This window comes from Hyla sarda, chromosome 2 (genome assembly GCF_029499605.1).
Source record: "Hyla sarda isolate aHylSar1 chromosome 2, aHylSar1.hap1, whole genome shotgun sequence".
Classification (NCBI taxonomy): Eukaryota; Metazoa; Chordata; class Amphibia; order Anura; family Hylidae; genus Hyla; species Hyla sarda.
This window is the reverse complement of record NC_079190.1, coordinates 413132717-413149686: the sequence shown is the minus strand read 5'-3', so window position 1 is coordinate 413149686 and position 16970 is coordinate 413132717. Positions and strand designations below refer to the sequence as shown.

General features: G+C 41.4%; 1 protein-coding gene across 1 annotated transcript in view; it reads left to right on the top strand.

The window, feature by feature from the left end:
* The window catches only part of PUDP (pseudouridine 5'-phosphatase), a 329742-nt gene that overhangs the window by 267096 nt on the left and 45676 nt on the right, over window positions 1-16970 (top strand). The window lies entirely within an intron of this gene.

Sequence of the window (16970 nt, the reverse complement as noted above, 5' to 3'; positions counted from 1 at the left end):
GATGACAGGGAGCCTGTCTGCTTCAATGGGTGGAGTGATTGCTTGGTGGGAGAGAGATCAATCTGCATCTAATGCAACAGCTGGAGGCACCCTGATTGAAAACCACAGGTCTTTTGAATGGATGCAGCTCATTTGTGTTTCAATGAGTGGAGTGGCTGATGTGTGGGAGGGAGTAAAATGGAATTATGGAATTTGCAGGCAAAGAAGAAAACTTAAAAAAGGAAATACCAGTTCACAAAAAGCTAGCCACAGTGTTATGGTAATCTCACATCATAGCCATTTAGCCCCAAGACAAGCGGAAATCCTTCCTAAGCATGTCCATTACTGTCTGCCAGGTACCTACTAAAATAACCTTATGGTGGATAACCCCTTTAATGTTGTCACAGAAACCAGAAAAAAGCCATAAGGGCCGGGGACTGGGAACCACCATTACTGCAGCAGGGTGGGCACGTATAGCTTATTTATTTTTTACTTTTGTACACCATTAGCCTTGGAGATTTTCCTTTTCCGCCAGACAACCCCTTTAAGTGAGAGATGGAAATGTATTCTATGAGTTTTTAAAGGGGTATTCCATGAAAAAACTTTTTTTTCCTATCAACTAGCTCCAGAAAGGTAAACAAATTTGTAAATATTTTTATACTTTTTAAAAATCCTTCCATTACTTATCAGCTGCTGAAGTTGAGTTGTTCTTTTCTGTCTCACCACAGTGCTCTCTGCTGACATCTCTGTCTGTCTCAGGAACTGTCGAGAGTAGCAGTAAATCCCCATAGCAAACCTCTCCTGCTCTGCACAGTTCCTGAGACAGACAGACAGGTGTCAGCAGAGAGAAATGTTGTCAGACAGAAAATAACAACTCAACTTCAGCAGCTGATAAGTACTGGAAGGATTAAGATTTTTTTAATAGAAGTAAATTGTTTAATTTTCTGGAGCCAGTTTATACGAAAAACATTTTTTTTTCATGAAATACCCCTTACCATACCTTTTCCTTCACGTGATCTTTCTTATGTCCATATCCTTACACACTAACCTTCTGTCCTTATATTGGAAAGTGGTCTGTGATTCACCTCTGTGATGTGCAGTCACATATATTATACTAACCATACTAAACAGTACCCATTTATAGGTACTAAACAGTACAATGCTATGCTATGCCATACTACTATGCCAATAATTCTATACAGTGCTGTTACTAGTTTACTATGCAAACAATATTTGACTGTACAGTGCTTAAAGGGTACCTCTCATCAAAAAAAAAAACTTTTGATATATTATAAATTAATGTATGCAGAATAACTTTACAATTGCATGTTATTAAAAAAATATGCTTCTTTCTATTTAACCCCTTAAGGACGCAGGACGTACTCAAACGTCCCCTTTTCCGAGTCCTTAAGGACTCAGGACGCTTGAGTACGTCCTGTCAAATCCCGGCCCCCCGCCGCTAGCCGGAGGGGAGCCGGTGCCCGATGCCTGCTGAAATCGTTCAGCAGGCATCGGGGCATATCGCCCAGGGGGGTCATTATGCCCCCCCATGTCGGCGATGGCCGCAGATCGCTGGACAATTCAGTCCAGCGATCTGCGGCAGATTCCGGGTCAATCGGGTCTCCAGTGACCCGGTGACCCGGAATTACAGGCTGTTTGGGGCCAGCCAGAGCCTGCAGGGGTGAGGTGGCACTGGTGCCACCTCACGATCGCCCTGATTCGTCGGCCGGATTACCGGCCGACCAATCAGGGCGCCTGCTGCGGGTGTCACTCCCGCAACCCACTCCGCCCCTCTTCCGGAGGACGTGAGCGGGTGCGGGAAGACGACCCCCGGTGCTGGGGACCCCGATCCCCGGCGTCAATGTTGGGATCGGGGCCCCAGGAGCGACGGCCGCGGCGGAGACGACAAGGGACTGTCCTGTGCGGCGAGGATCGTTGGAGGTGAGTGACAGCCTCCTGCTGTTGCTTAGCAACAGCTCCCAGCATGCAAAAAGGGCATGCTGGGAGCTGTAGTTATGCAACAGCAGGAGGCAGACCACCACAACTCCCAGCATGCACTGATAGACCGTACATGCTGGGAGTTGTAGTTTTGCAACAGCTGGACGTTCCCCCCCCAATGTGAACGTACAGGGTACACTCACATGGGCGGAGGATTTCAGTAAGTATCCGGCTGCAAGTTTGAGCTGCGGCTCAAACTGCCAGCGTGAAACTACTGTGAACCCCCACCCATGTGACTGTACCCTAAAAACACTACACTACACTAACACACAATAAAATAAAAAGTAAAAATCACTACAAATACACATACCCCTACACAGCCCCCCTCCCCAATAAAAATGAAAAACGTCTGGTACGCCACTGTTTCCAAAACGGAGCCTCTAGCTGTAGCAAAACAACTACTCCCAGTATTGCCAGATAGCCACTGACTGTACAGGCATGCTGGGAGTTTTACAACAGCTGGAGGCACCCTGTTTGGGAATCACTGGCGTAGAATACCCCTATATCCTCCCCTATGCAAGTCCCTAATTTAGGCCTCAAATGCGCATGGCGCTCTCACTTTGGAGCCTTGTCGTATTTCAAGGCAACAGTTTAGGGTTACATATGGGGTATCGCCGTACTCGGGAGAAATTGTGTTACAAATTTTGGGGGGTATTTTCTGCTTTTACCCTTTTTAAAAATGTAAAATTTTTGGGAAAAGAGGCATTTTAGGTAAAAAAAAAAATATTTTTTTTACATATGCAAAAGTCGTGAAACACCTGTGGGGTATTAAGGTTCACTTAACCCCTTGTTACGTTCCCCGAGGGGTCTAGTTTCCAAAATGGTATGCCATGTTTTTTTTTTTTTGCTGTCCTGGCACCATAGGGGCTTCCTAAATGCGGCATGCCCCCAGAGCAAAATTTGCTTTCAAAAAGCCAAATGTGACTCCTTCTCTTCTGAGACCTGTAGTGCGCCAGCAGAGCACTTTTCACCCCCATATGGGGCGTTTTCTGAATCGGGAGAAATTGGGCTTCAAATTTTGGGGGGTATTTTCTGCTTTAACCCTTTGTAAAAATGTAAATTTTTTGGGAAACCAAGCATTTTAGGTAAATTTTTTTTATTTTTTTTTACATATGCAAAAGTTGTGAAACCCCTGTAGGGTATTAAGGTTCACTTTACCCCTTGTTACGTTCCCCAAGGGGTCTAGTTTACAAAATGGTATGCCATGTGGGGTTTTTTGCTGTCCTGGCACCATAGGGGCTTCCTAAATGCGGCATGCCCCCAGAGCAAAATTTCCTTCAAAAAAGCCAAATGTGACTCCTTCTCTTCTGAGACCTGTAGTGCGCCAGCAGAGCACTTTTCACCCCCATATGGGGCGTTTTCTGAATCGGGAGAAATTGGGCTTCAAATTTTGGGGGGTATTTTCTGCTTTAACCCTTTGTAAAAATGTAAATTTTTTGGGAAACCAAGCATTTTAGGTAAATTTTTTTTATTTTTTTTTACATATGCAAAAGTTGTGAAACCCCTGTAGGGTATTAAGGTTCACTTTACCCCTTGTTACGTTCCCCAAGGGGTCTAGTTTACAAAATGGTATGCCATGTGGGGTTTTTTGCTGTCCTGGCACCATAGGGGCTTCCTAAATGCGGCATGCCCCCAGAGCAAAATTTCCTTCAAAAAAGCCAAATGTGACTCCTTCTCTTCTGAGACCTGTAGTGCGCCAGCAGAGCACTTTTCACCCCCATAATGGGGTGTTTTCTGAATCGGGAGAAATTGGGCTTCAAATTTTGGGGGGTATTTTCTGCTATTACCCTTTTTAAAAATGTAAAACTTTTGGGAAACCAAGCATTTTAGGGAATTTTTTTTTTTTTTTTATGTATGCAAAAGTTGTGAATCACCTGTGGGGTATTAAGGTTTACTTTACCCCTTGTTATGTTCCCCGAGGGGTCTAGTTTCCAAAATGGTATGCCATGTGTTTTTTTTTTGCGGTTCTGGCACCATAGGGGCTTCCTAAATGTGACATGCCCCCCAAAAACCATTTGTCGCTCCTTCCCTTCTGAGCCCTCTACTGCACCCGCCGAACAATTAACATAGACATATGAGGTATGTGCTTACTCGAGAGAAATTGGGTTTCAAATACAAGTAAAAATTTTCTCCTTTTTACCCCTTGCAAAAATGTAAAAATTGGGTCTACAAAAACATGCGAGTGTAAAAAATGAAGATTGTGAATTTTCTCCTTCACTTTGCTGCTATTCCTGTGAAACACCTAAAGGGTTAAAACGCTGACTGAATGTCATTTTGAATACTTTGGGGGGTGCAGTTTTTATAATGGGGTCATTTATGGGGTATTTCTAATATGAAGGCCCTTCAAATCCACTTCAAACCTGAACTGGTCCCTGAAAAAAAGCGAGTTTCAAAATTTTGTGAAAAATTGGAAAATTGCTGCGGAACTTTGAAGCCCTCTGGTGTCTTCCAAAAGTAAACACTTGTCAATTTTATGATGCAAACATAAAGTAGACATATTGTATATGTGAATTAAAAAAAATATTTTGAATATCCATTTTCCTTACAAGCAGAGAGCTTCAAAGTTAGAAAAATGCAAAATTTTCAAATTTTTCATCAAATTTTGGGATTTTTCACCAAGAAAGGATGCAAGTTACCACACAATTTTACCACTAAGTTAAAGTAGAATATGTCACGAAAAAACAGTCTCGGAATCAGATTGATAACTAAAAGCATTCCAGAGTTATAAATGTTTAAAGTGACAGTGGTCAGAATTGCAAAAAATGGTCCTTAAGGTGAAAAAGGGCTCAGTCCTTAAGGGGTTAATTTTCCACTTTGAAGAAATGACCACTAGGGGTCTCCCTACCAGTCCTGGCAGCAAGCTTTTCAGACTCGTGCTGGAGTCCTAAACACTACGAGCTGCCAGTCTGCTTTGTTCACAAAGGACAACACTCAGAGCTGCCAGCCTGCTTTGTTCACAGCCTGTTTGGCTGTGAACAAAGCAGGCTGGCAGCTCTGAGTGTTTAGGACTCCAGCATGAGTCAGAAATGCTTGCTGACAGGACTGATTTGGAAAAATACAATAGAAAGAAGCATATTTTTCATTAACATGCTATTGGAAAGTTATTCAACATTCATTAATCTAAAATATATCAAAAGTTTATTTGATGAGAGGTACCCTTTAAGTAGCAGTGTCACATTGTATACTGTATGTCAGTACCATCTTAGAGTGCTCATATGACATGAACATACAGTGATCAAATAAAAGCTCCCTTAGTAAATTGATTTAATAAGAGTCCTTTACCATATTTAAAGAAGCATTATGGGATTTTGTTTTGCTTATATAGTGCTGAATAGGCTATTATTATAGTTAGAGAATAATGTAGAGATTCTTGTGTATGCTTTGCGCTTACCCCTTTTTGCTGACTTAGTGCACATGTGAAAGGCTCTGTTTTGGTTAGCAAATCCACAATGATGTGTTACTGAAATGCAGTCTACATTTCCATGAATTCTCTGACTAAGGATCAGGTGTTAAACCGTTTTTTCCTCCTTACCTTTTAAAAATCATAACCCTTTCAATTTTGCACCTAAAAATCAATATGAGGTCTTATTTTTTGCGCCACCAATTCTACCTTGTAATGACATCAGTCATTTTACCCAAAAATCTACGGTGAAATGGGAAAAAAATTATTGTGCGACAAAATTGAAGAAAAAAACACAATTTTGTAACTTTTGGGGGCTTCCGTTTCTACGTAGTAAATTTTTCGGTAAAAATGACACTTTATCTTTATATTCTGTAGGTCCATATGATTAAAATGATACCCTACTTATATAGGTTTGATTTTGTCGTACTTTTGGAAAAAATCATAACTACATGCACAAAAATTTATACATTTAAAATTGTCCTCACTGGACCTCTATAACTTTTTTTTTTCCCATGTACAGGGTGGTATGAGGGCTCATTTTTTGTGCCGTGATCTGAAGTTTTAATTGGTTCCATTTTTGTTTTGATCAGACTTTTTAATCACTTTTTATTCCTTTTTTTTATGACATAAAAAGTGACCAAAAATACGCTATTTTGGACTTTGGATTTTTTTTGCACATACGCCATTGACCATGCGGTTTAATTAACAATATATTTTTATAGTTTGGACATTTATGCACACAGCAATACCACCTTTTTTTAAACTTATTTTTTACACTTTTAGTCCCCTTAGGGGACTTTTAGGAGGAAACATTTGATTCCTCATACAGATCAATGTGGTTCCATAGAACCACATTGATCTGTGCGCTCTGCGCTGGATTGATAAAGCCTGGTCCTGCCAGGCTTTACCATTCTGAGCACCAGAACCGGCACAGGAGCAGAGGTAAGCCCTCCGTCTATCTGCACAGTGGATCTCCCCCCCCCCCCCCCCTGGACCACCAGGGACGGGATAAAGGCAACTTTAGACGCAGCTGTCAGCTTTGACAGCAGCAGTCTAAAGGGTTAATAGTCGGCTGCAGCTACAAGAATCATCTTGGGGCCGGCCAGTATGACGCAAGCTCCCGAGTCGGGAGCCTGCGTCATAGCCTTTAACGGCACATGGACGAGCATAGACGTCCACGATCGTTAACAGGTTAAAGGGGTATTCAAAGATTTTTTATTTGACTGTGCTACAGGGGCACAGTTAGTGTAAAGGGGTAAAGTTAGTGTAGTTCCTAATAAAGTGCCTGTACCTGTGTTTGATGGCTGCTTTCACAATTCTTATGTGATCCTTGCCCAAATGTTAATTTTTTGCCAAGTTGCAGCCTAAGACATTACCTTACTAGTCAGGTGTTGAAATGGAGCTTGTCTGCACTGCAATGGGTGGAGTGACCGCTGCTGGGTGGGAGATCATTCTCCTCAGGGCTGCAGGGAATTGTAGTTTTAAAACAGCATTCATGGAAGGGCGCTCTGCTGTGCTGCAATAGGTTGGGTGACTGATGTGTGGGAGGGAGATACATAACCTCACACTTACAAACAAAGGATCCCTAGACTTGTAGTTAGAGGTCAGAAACTCAAACAGGAAATACCAATTTCACAAAAAGAAAGCAGTTATGTGATTGAGGACTCACAACATAGCCATTTTTCTCATATTCTTTTTCTGCGTTTTGGTAGTTTATGCTGCAATTTTCCAAAACCATGGTAAAATGGCATGTTTTAGTGGGATTTGCATAATGCGGTACAATATTGCCAAGATGTTGGGAAAATCACTGCACAAACTGCACCAAGAAATGCAATGTGCAAACACAGCTTCAGGTGATTATAACTAGTGTTGAGCGGCATAGGCCATATTCGAATTCGCGAATATTCGAGAATATATGGACGAATATTCATCATATATTCGCGAATATTCACATATTCATAATATTCTCGTTTTATTTTCGCATATGTGAAAATTCGCGAATGCGAAAATTAACATTTGCGAAAATTTGCATATACAAAATTAACATAAGGAAAAAATTTGCATATGCGAAAAGTAGCATATGCTAATTTTCGCATATGCGAAAATTCGCACACCAGTCTCACACAGTAGTATTACAGCCTTCTTTACACCACACAATCTGGAAGCAGAGAGGGATGATCACTGTGATGTGTACTGTGAAAAAAAAAAAAATAAAGAATATTCGTAATTACGAATATATAGTGCTATATTCGCGAATATTCGCGAATTCGCGAATATGCGATGTTCACGAATAAAATTCGCATTGCGAATATTCGCGAGCAACACTAATTATAACTACTATAGATCCTGATCCTATAGAGTGAACAGATGGAGCTGGTAAGGAAAGATATTTGAGCTGCTGGGATGAATCTGGTAGATGATGATGTCATCTTGTAGTTTACTGGTGACATCATGGTGCTGTGTAACTTGGGCTGTACAATATTATATTTGTAGACTTATATGGTTCAATACAAAGTTGAATGTGCTAAGTCTCAGCAGTGTTGGCAGTATTTTTTCTTTCCATTCAGTTATACACTATTAGTCAGTGCCAATATTACCTCTGCAACCCATTCCAAATTGTGATATCCTACTTCATAATGATCTGTTATGTTACCTAAGGGAGCTTTGTCATACTGCACTTATGTTGAGCAGATTTCTTACAGTTTTTAGGGAAGATATTTGAGATATCTTGACATTTTAGAGAATGCTCATTGTACAAAAAAAAAAAAAAATCCGGAGAGAAAGATTTGCCGAGCCAAGTAACCTTTAACAGTTATATAACAGAACAAGCCACTATGAACTTTAAGAAAATAGGACCGAGCAAATGATGTAACAAACAGTTAAATTGTTTGTTTGGCAGGTAGAAATCCTTAAATCACAGATATGGTGTGTAGCAGAAGGTTATCTGAACTAGTACATGATATGTAGCTCTGAAATGTAAAGGAGAGTGGAAAGCTTGGGCTACCTGGTCATTTGTTTTTCCATAAGTCGCAGTAAAATCACAGCATCGGAATCAAGGTAACAAGGGGTTTAAATCCGTCCTCAGAGTACGTCAGAGCAGTTCACGGGAAATGACGGACAGTCAGTAAAGGTTGACTTTAAGGGTCTTTTATATGGGCCAATTTCTTGGCATAGAAACATTGATAAGACAAACGTAGAGAAGTTTGTTCGCCACCATCTTTTATGCAGGGTTGAAAATCATCATTCGCAGATAAACTTCTGTTAGAAATAAAAGAGCACTTACACAACTGTGCACCTGTAAAAATTGAATCGTGTATGGTCCTCTAAAGGAATAAGTATGGCATATTCACAGGATATGACATACATTGTTGATTGTGGACCCACATGTATTTCAAGGTGAAGGGCCCGATCCCCCTGTGGCCTTTTTTGCAGCAGCTGATGGTGACTATGCAACTTGATTGTTAGTCACACTTCAGAAAGCAAGGGACTTTATCAAGACCTTTGTAGCTGCCATGAGTCTACAACTATTATACCTGGTCATAGATAGAGTATAATAGAAGGTAGATAAAAGGACAGGACACTGCAAGAGTGATCTTCTACCACTTTCAAGCTTTGACTTTCGACCACAGCTACCATTGGCCACTTCTGCTATTTTCTGTCTCTTTTAAACTGTGACTTTCGACCACAGCTACTGCTGTCTACTACTACTGTTTTTGCCTGTTCTTGCATACTGAGATGTGATCGAGGAAATAGTAGCCCTTGACATAACCTTCAATTCATGAATTTGGGACACAGTAGTACCTACCTGGCTAAAGCCAACAATCATTCCACTTTTATACACACATCACACTCCTAAAACAAATAAACCGATTTTTAGAACAGCAAAAGTATTAAGGCTTATTATCATCATGAAAGGACAGAGTTAATGTGTGTCAGGAAGAGTTCAACTTGAATAAGTAAAAATCCGTAAGTATTGCAGTAGTACAGTTCACACAATAAAGTCATTGTAAAATGAAGTGCCCTTAAATAGGTAACAAGTCCACAAAAGAAAAATTAGAATAAAGTTTTTATAAAAATATTTTAAAAAAAAGCAAATCATGCCCCTTTTCCTACTTTCCTACAAAAAAAAACTGAACTGCAAAAGAATGATATTTCCATTTTCAGAAATGGCCAAATTATGAAAATATGTGATTTATCCCACACAGTAAACAACATTAAAAAAAATACCCAATGAGAGAATTGATGTTTTTTTTGGTCACCTCACAAAAATTATAGAATAAAAAGGTGTATTTAGAGCTGTGAATTGGTATTTTTCATCCATATTGGTGATGTTTGAATACATAAAAGTAAATGTCATTGCAAATGTTATTTTAGAAGTGAAATCAATAAGACAAAAAAAAACCTCAAAAACAATGTACTCAGCCTTTGGTTTTTAAACTTGCAATTTCATCTACTATAAAATGACGCTTATTTTAAGCATTTTTAAAAATGATGGCAAATGTGTTTCTACTGCCTTGAAAGGATCTGCTAAAAGGATGTTTCTAAAATAGAAAAAAAAAATCAGGCTTAGTAAGTTTGGGATTTTTTACTGCAATTTAAGAAAAAATACATAGGCGTATATAGCCTCACAGCCTTTTCTTAAACAGGAAAAATACATAGGCGTATATAGCCTCACAGCCTTTTCTTAAACAGGAAAAATACATAGGCGTATATAGCCTCACAGCCTTTTCCTAAACAGGAAAAATACATAGACGTATATAGCCTCACAGCCTTTTCTTAAACAGGAAAAATACATAGGCGTATATAGCCTCACAGCCTTTTCTTAAACAGGAAAAATACATAGGCGTATATAGCCTCACAGCCTTTTCTTAAACAGGAAAAATACATAGGCGTATATAGCCTCACAGCCTTTTCCTAAACAGAAGCTTGCCCAGCGATAAGCTGATCCCCGTCTATATGGCTTGTCTACAGTCTAACTTTACATTTCCATTGTAGCACCCGGACAGTTTTTTTTTTTTAGGAACACCTCCAGATACTTAAACATGTTCTTTTCTTTTTAATTTGTTTCTATTTTCTGATTATTTTTTATTCAGGTTTTGTACATTCTTATTATTTATTATTATTGAGGCAACCATCTTGCCTGAGCTGTTTTAACAGCATTATGCTTTATATAAGGATCCTTAGACATAGACAACACGAGACAGGAGCTGTCCCATTGACATAACTGCAAAGGGTTTTGAGAAAACTATTTGGCCATTAAAGAGGTCATTCCACAGGGAGGGCGAGGCTGTACTGTGAATTTCCTCTATTGTCTTCTCTACCTACTGGTGCCACCTTTTACTGTAATACTGTAGACATCTCTTTCCAGTAGCTTCCTCCTTATCATCACAGACCGAACAGGTCTTAGTTTAGTTTTAGGCTTAGTTGTAAGAATAGAAAATACAAGATTTCAGAATTATTTTAAAATAGATATATTCAACTGGCAACTAATAATAATAATAATAGTAATAAACGTTACCTAAAGTGCTTTAAAAAAAATATGTAGTTAGCATTAAATACTTTTTTTTCCTCTGGAGTACCCCTATAACTGTTGAATACATGCAAGCTTTTAAACTTGGTCCATGATTATACTGGAAAAGCATAACATTTTACAGAGAGAGAGAGAGAGGCAAGAGACAAAACCGACAGACTCCTTTTTGTAGTAATGCACGGTTTGGGTAGGCTGGGGTGGTAGAGAAGCACACAGGGAATGCCCTGTTCCTTAACCCCTTTACACAAAATCAGGTACATGTACGTGATGATTAAGGATGACTTCCCGCATCGTCACGTACATGTAACTGATGGAAATAAACTGTCACAGGGGCGCCGGGCGCTGTGACAGTATATTGAGCTTGGCTGTGCTGCACAGCCGAGCCTCCCTGAAGCCATCCAGGGACAAATTGCAGCGGTCCCTGGCCAGCAATCACTGTTATTGGTCCTTCAGTACAGACGGACCAATAGCAGGAATCTGGGGGGGTCTCCTCCTTTCCCCTCTCCTTCGTCGCTTCACTGTGTGAAGTGATTGGTGGTGAGGGGGGGGGGGGGCCATTGGAGGAGGCCACCGGCGGGCACTCAGTTAATTCTGTAGACGTTGCGGTCACTGTGGCCGCAGTGTCTATTAGTGTTATAGAGGGAGGGAGCTGCAGAGTGAAAGCAGAGCGAAGGTCCGGAAGCCTGAAACTGGCCTCCGTTGTCATGGCAACATGAGCAATCAGTCCCTAACTGATCTATCCTATGCCTGTAAGTACTGACAGACATAGACATCATTTAATGGAATAAAGATGTGTACTCCATTGAATTATAGTCATGGACATAAATGTTAGCACCCCTGAAACTTTTCAAGAAAATGAAATATTTCTCACAGAAAAGGCTTGCAGTAACACATGTTTTGCTATACACATGTTTATTCCCTCTGTGTGTATTGGAACTAAACCAAAAAAAGGGAGAAAAAAAGCTAATTGGACATTATGTCACACCAAACTCCAAAAATGGGCTGGACAAAATTATTGACACCCTTTCAAAATTGTGGAAAAATAAGATTGTTTCAAGCATGTGATGCTCCTTTGAACTCACCTGGGGCAAGTAACAGGTGTGGACAATATAAAAAAAACACACCTGAAAGCAGATAACAAGAAGAGAAATTCACTAAGTCTTTGCATTGTATGTCTGTGTGTGCCACACTAAGCATGGACAACAGAAAGAGGAGAAGAGAACTGTCTGAGGACTTGAGACCCAAATTGAGGGAAAATAACAACAGTCTCAAGGTTAAAAGTCCATCTCCAGAGATCTAGATTTGCCTTTGTTCACAGTGTGCAACATTATCAAGAAGTTTGCAACCCATGGCACTGTAGCTAATCTCCCTGGGTGTGGATGGAAGAGAAAAATTTGATGAAAGGTGTCAATGCAGGATAGTCTGGATGGTGGTGTGATACTGTGGCAAGGGAAGGTTGCATTTCACTAGCTAACCCTGGAGAAACCTCTACCTGTGGCCTAATTAATCAGGTAGCAGAAAGGGGAAGTGTGTTTAAAAGGAAGTCAGACAGAATAGTTGGTGCTCTCCCCAGAAGGAAGAGAGGTGGCTGTAGGGGGGAGGCAGGGGTCCTGGTGAGGAACACACAACCCGAGCTGTGAGTGACCCCAAGTGTAGACAAGACAAGAAGTCTTAGCACACACATCAAAAGGTTGCAAACGCTGTGTGTGAACAGTGAGTAGAAGGTTGCATAAGTTTAACTGGCCAGGAAAAGCCCACCAGTTGATAGTCAGGGCACGCTGGATTCTTTAATTAGAGACTAGACAGTCTAGGGTTTTGTTTGTTCCTGTCTTATGTTTTTCTTTATCCTGCAATCTGTCTAATAAAGATGGCGAGGGGCCGGACTTGCATAAAGTACTGTTATTTGTCTGCTGATTGAAGTGGAAACGTGTCCTGTGGCGGTGTTAAGGACGATCCCAGAGCTATCCCCAGGGAGAAAACCTTACAGTGGATAAGCAGCCCCAAACAAGTTCCAAAGATATTCAGGCTGTCCTACAGGCTCAAGGAGCATCAGTGTCAGTGCGAACTATCCGTCGACATTTAAATGAAATGAAACGCTATGGCAGGAGATTCAGGAGGACCCCACTGTTGACACAAAGACATAAAAAAGCAAGAGTACATTTTGCCAAAATGAACTTGAGTAAGCCAATATCCTTCTGGGAAAACGTCTTGTGGATAGATGAGACCAAGAAAGAGCTTTTTGGAAAAGCACATCATTCTACTGTTTACCGAAAACGGAATGAGGCCTACAAAGAAAAGAACACAGTACCTAAAGTGAAATATGGTGGAGGTTCAATGATGTTCAATGATGATGCAAGGCATCATGAAATCTGAGGATTACCAATGGATTTTGGGTCGCACTGTACAGCCCATTGTCGGAAAGCTGGGTTTGCGTCCGAGATCTTGGTTCTTTCAGCAGGACATTGACCCCAAACATATGTTAACCCCTTAAGGACCAGGCCATTTTACACCTTAGGACCGGAGCGTTTTTTGAACATCTGACCACTGTCACTTTAAACATTAATAACTTTGGAATGCTTTTACCTATCATTCTGATTCCGAGATTGTTTTTTCGTGACATATTCTACTTTATGTTATTGGTAAAATTTTGTCGATACTTCATAGTGAAAAATTTCAAAATTTGCTGAAAAAATAGAAAATTTTGCATTTTTCGAACTTTGAAGCTCTCTGCTTGAAAGGAAAATGGATATTCCAAATAAAAAAATTTTTTATTCACAAATACAATATGTCTACTTTATGTTTGCATCATAAAATTAATGAGTTTTTACTTTTGGAAGACACCAGAGGGCTTCAAAGTTCAGCAGCAATTTTCCAATTTTTCACAAAATTTTCAAACTCACTATTTTTCAGGGACCAGTTCAGGTGTGAAGTGGATTTGAAGGGTCTTCATATTAGAAATACCCCACAAATGACCCCATTATAAAAACTGCACCCCCCAAGGTATTCAAAATGACATTCAGTCAGCGTTTTAACCCTTAAGGTGTTTCACAGGAATAGCAGCAAAGTGAAGGAGAAAATTCACCATCTTAATTTTTTACACTCGCATGTTCTTGTAGACCCAATTTTTTTATTTTTACAAGGGGTAAAAAGAGAAAATATATACTTATATTTGTAGCCCAATTTCTCTCGAGTAAGCACATACCTCATATGTCTATGTAAAGTGTTCGGCGGGCGCAGTAGAGGGCTCAGAAGAAAAGGAGCGACAAGGGAATTTTGGAGAGTACGTTTTTCTGAAATGGTTTTTGGGGGGCATGTTGCATTTAGGAAGCCTCTATGGTACCAGAACAGCAATAAATCCCCACATGGCATACCATTTTGGAAACTAGACCCCTTGGGAAACGTAACAAGGGGTAAAGTGAACCTTAATACCCCACAGGTGTTTCACGACTTTTGCATATGTAAAAAAAAAAAAAAATGTTCACTAAAATGTGTGTTTCCCCCCAAATTTCACATTTTTGCAAGGGTTAATAGCAGAAAATACCCCCCAAAATTTGTAACCCCATCTCTTCTGAGTATGGAGGTACCCCATAAGTGGACCTGAAGTGCACTACGGGCGAACTACAATGCTCAGAAGAGAAGGAGTCATATTTGGCTTTTGGAGAGCAAATTTTGGTCGGGGGGCATGTCGCATTTAGGAAGCCCCTATGGTGCCACAACAGCAAAAAACCCTCATATGGCATACCATTTTGGAAACTAGACCCCTTGAGGAACGTAACAAGGAATAAAGTGAGCCTTAATACCCCACAGGGGTTTCACGACTTTTGCATATGTAAAAAAAAAAAAAATATTTCACTAAAATGTGTGTTTCCCCCAAAATTTCACATTTTTGCAAGGGTTAATAGCAGAAAATACCCCCCAAAATTTGTAACCCCATCTCTTCTGAGTATGATGGTACCCCATAAGTGGACCTGAAGTGCACTACGGGCGAACTACAATGCTCAGAAGAGAAGGAGTCATATTTGGCTTTTGGAGAGCAAATTTTGCTCGGGGGGCATGTCGCATTTAGGAAGCCCCTATGGTGCCAGGACAGCAAAATAACCCCCACATGGCATACCATTTTGGAAACTAGACCCCTTGAGGAACGTAACAAGGTGTACAGTGAGCATTTACCCCCCACTGGTGTCTGTCAGAACTTTGGAACAGTGGGCTGTACAAAATTTTTAATTTGCACAGCCCACTCTTCCAAAGATCTGTCAGACACCTGTGGGGTGTAAATTCTCAGTTCACCCCTCATTATATTCCGTGAGGGGTGTAGTTTCCGAAATGGGGTCACATGTGTTTTTTTTTTTTTTTTTTGCGTTTGTCAAAACCGCTGTAACAATCAGCCACCCCTGTGCAAATCACCTCAAATGTACATGGTGCACTCTCCCTTCTGGGCCTTGTTGTGCGCCCCCAGAGAAGTTTGCGCCCACTTATGGTGCATCTCCGTACTCGGGAGAAATTGCATTACAAATTTTGGGGGGCGTTTTTCCCTTTTACCTCTTGTCAAAATGAAAAGTAAAGGGCAACACCAGCGTGTTAGTGTAAAAAATTTATTTTTTTACACTAACACGATGTTGTAGACCCCAACTTCACTTTTTCATAAGGGGTTAAAGGAGAAAAATCCCCCGAAAATTTGTAACACAATTTCTCCCAAGTACGGCGATACCCCATATGTGGCCCTAAACTGTTGCCTTGAAATACGACAGGGCTCCAAAGTGAGAGCGCCATTCGCATTTGAGGTCTGAATTAGGGACTTGCATAGGGGTGGACATAGGGGTATTCTACGCCAGTGATTCCCAAACAGGGTGCCTCCAGCTGTTGCAAAACTCCCAGCATGCTTGGACAGTCAACGGCTCTCCAGCAATACTGGGAGTTGTTGTTTTGCAACAGCTGGAGGCTCCATTTTGGAAACAGTGGCGTACCGGACGTTTTTCATTTTTATTGGGAGGAGAGGGGGGCTGTGTAGGGGTATGTGTATATGTAGTGTTTTTTACTTTTTATTTTATTTTGTGGTAGTGTAGTGTTTTTAGGGTACAGTCACACGGGCAGGGGATTACAGCGAGTTCTCGCTGCGAGTTTGAGCTGCCGCGCAAAATTTGCTGCATCGCAAACTTGCAGCCTGATACTCACTGTAAGCCCCCTGCCCATGTGAATGTACCCTGTACATTCACAGGGGGGGACCTCCAGCTGTTACAAAACTACAACTCCCAGCATGCACAGTTTATCAGTGCATGCTGGTAGTTATAGTTTTGCAACAGCTGGAGGCACACGGTTGGGAAACACTGAGTTAGGAAACAGACAATGTTTCCCAACCAGTGTGCCTCCAGTTGTTGCAAAACCAAAACTCCCAGCATTCACAGACATGCTGGGAGTAGTAGTTCGGCAAAATCTTTAGAGCCAGATGTTGCCGAACTACAACTCCCAGCATGCTGGGAGTTGTAGTTTTGCAACATCTGGAGGACTACAGTTTGCAGACCACTAATACAGTGGTTCCCAATCTGTGCCCTTCCAGATGTTGCAAAACTAGAACCCCCAGTATGCCAAAACTGTCCAGGCATGCTGGGAGTTGTAGTTCTGCAACATCTGAAGGGCCAGATGTTACAGAACTACAACTCCCAGCATGCCTGGACAGTAAGGGCATGCTGAGGATGTGTAGTTTTGCAACATCTGGAAGGGCACAGTGGTCTCCAAACTGTGGACCTCCAGATGTTGCAAAACTGCAACTCCCAGCATGCCCAGACGCCAAGGGCTGTCTGGGCATGCTGGGAGTTGTAGTTTACAGGGTCCCAATACAGCAATGCATGTCGCTTTACGGCGACGTGCATTGCTGTAAAGGGCCCGACCGCGGCTGAAGATATACTCACCTGTCGCCGCCGCCGCCATCTTCCTCGCCGGGATCCGGGTCTTCAGGGACGAGGTAAGTACCGGGGCCGGTCCCCAGCACTCCCCCGTCCCCCGCCGCGTCCTCCGGTCTTCCTCCCGTCCTCTCCGGACTTCAAGGGGCCGGGCAGGACGGGA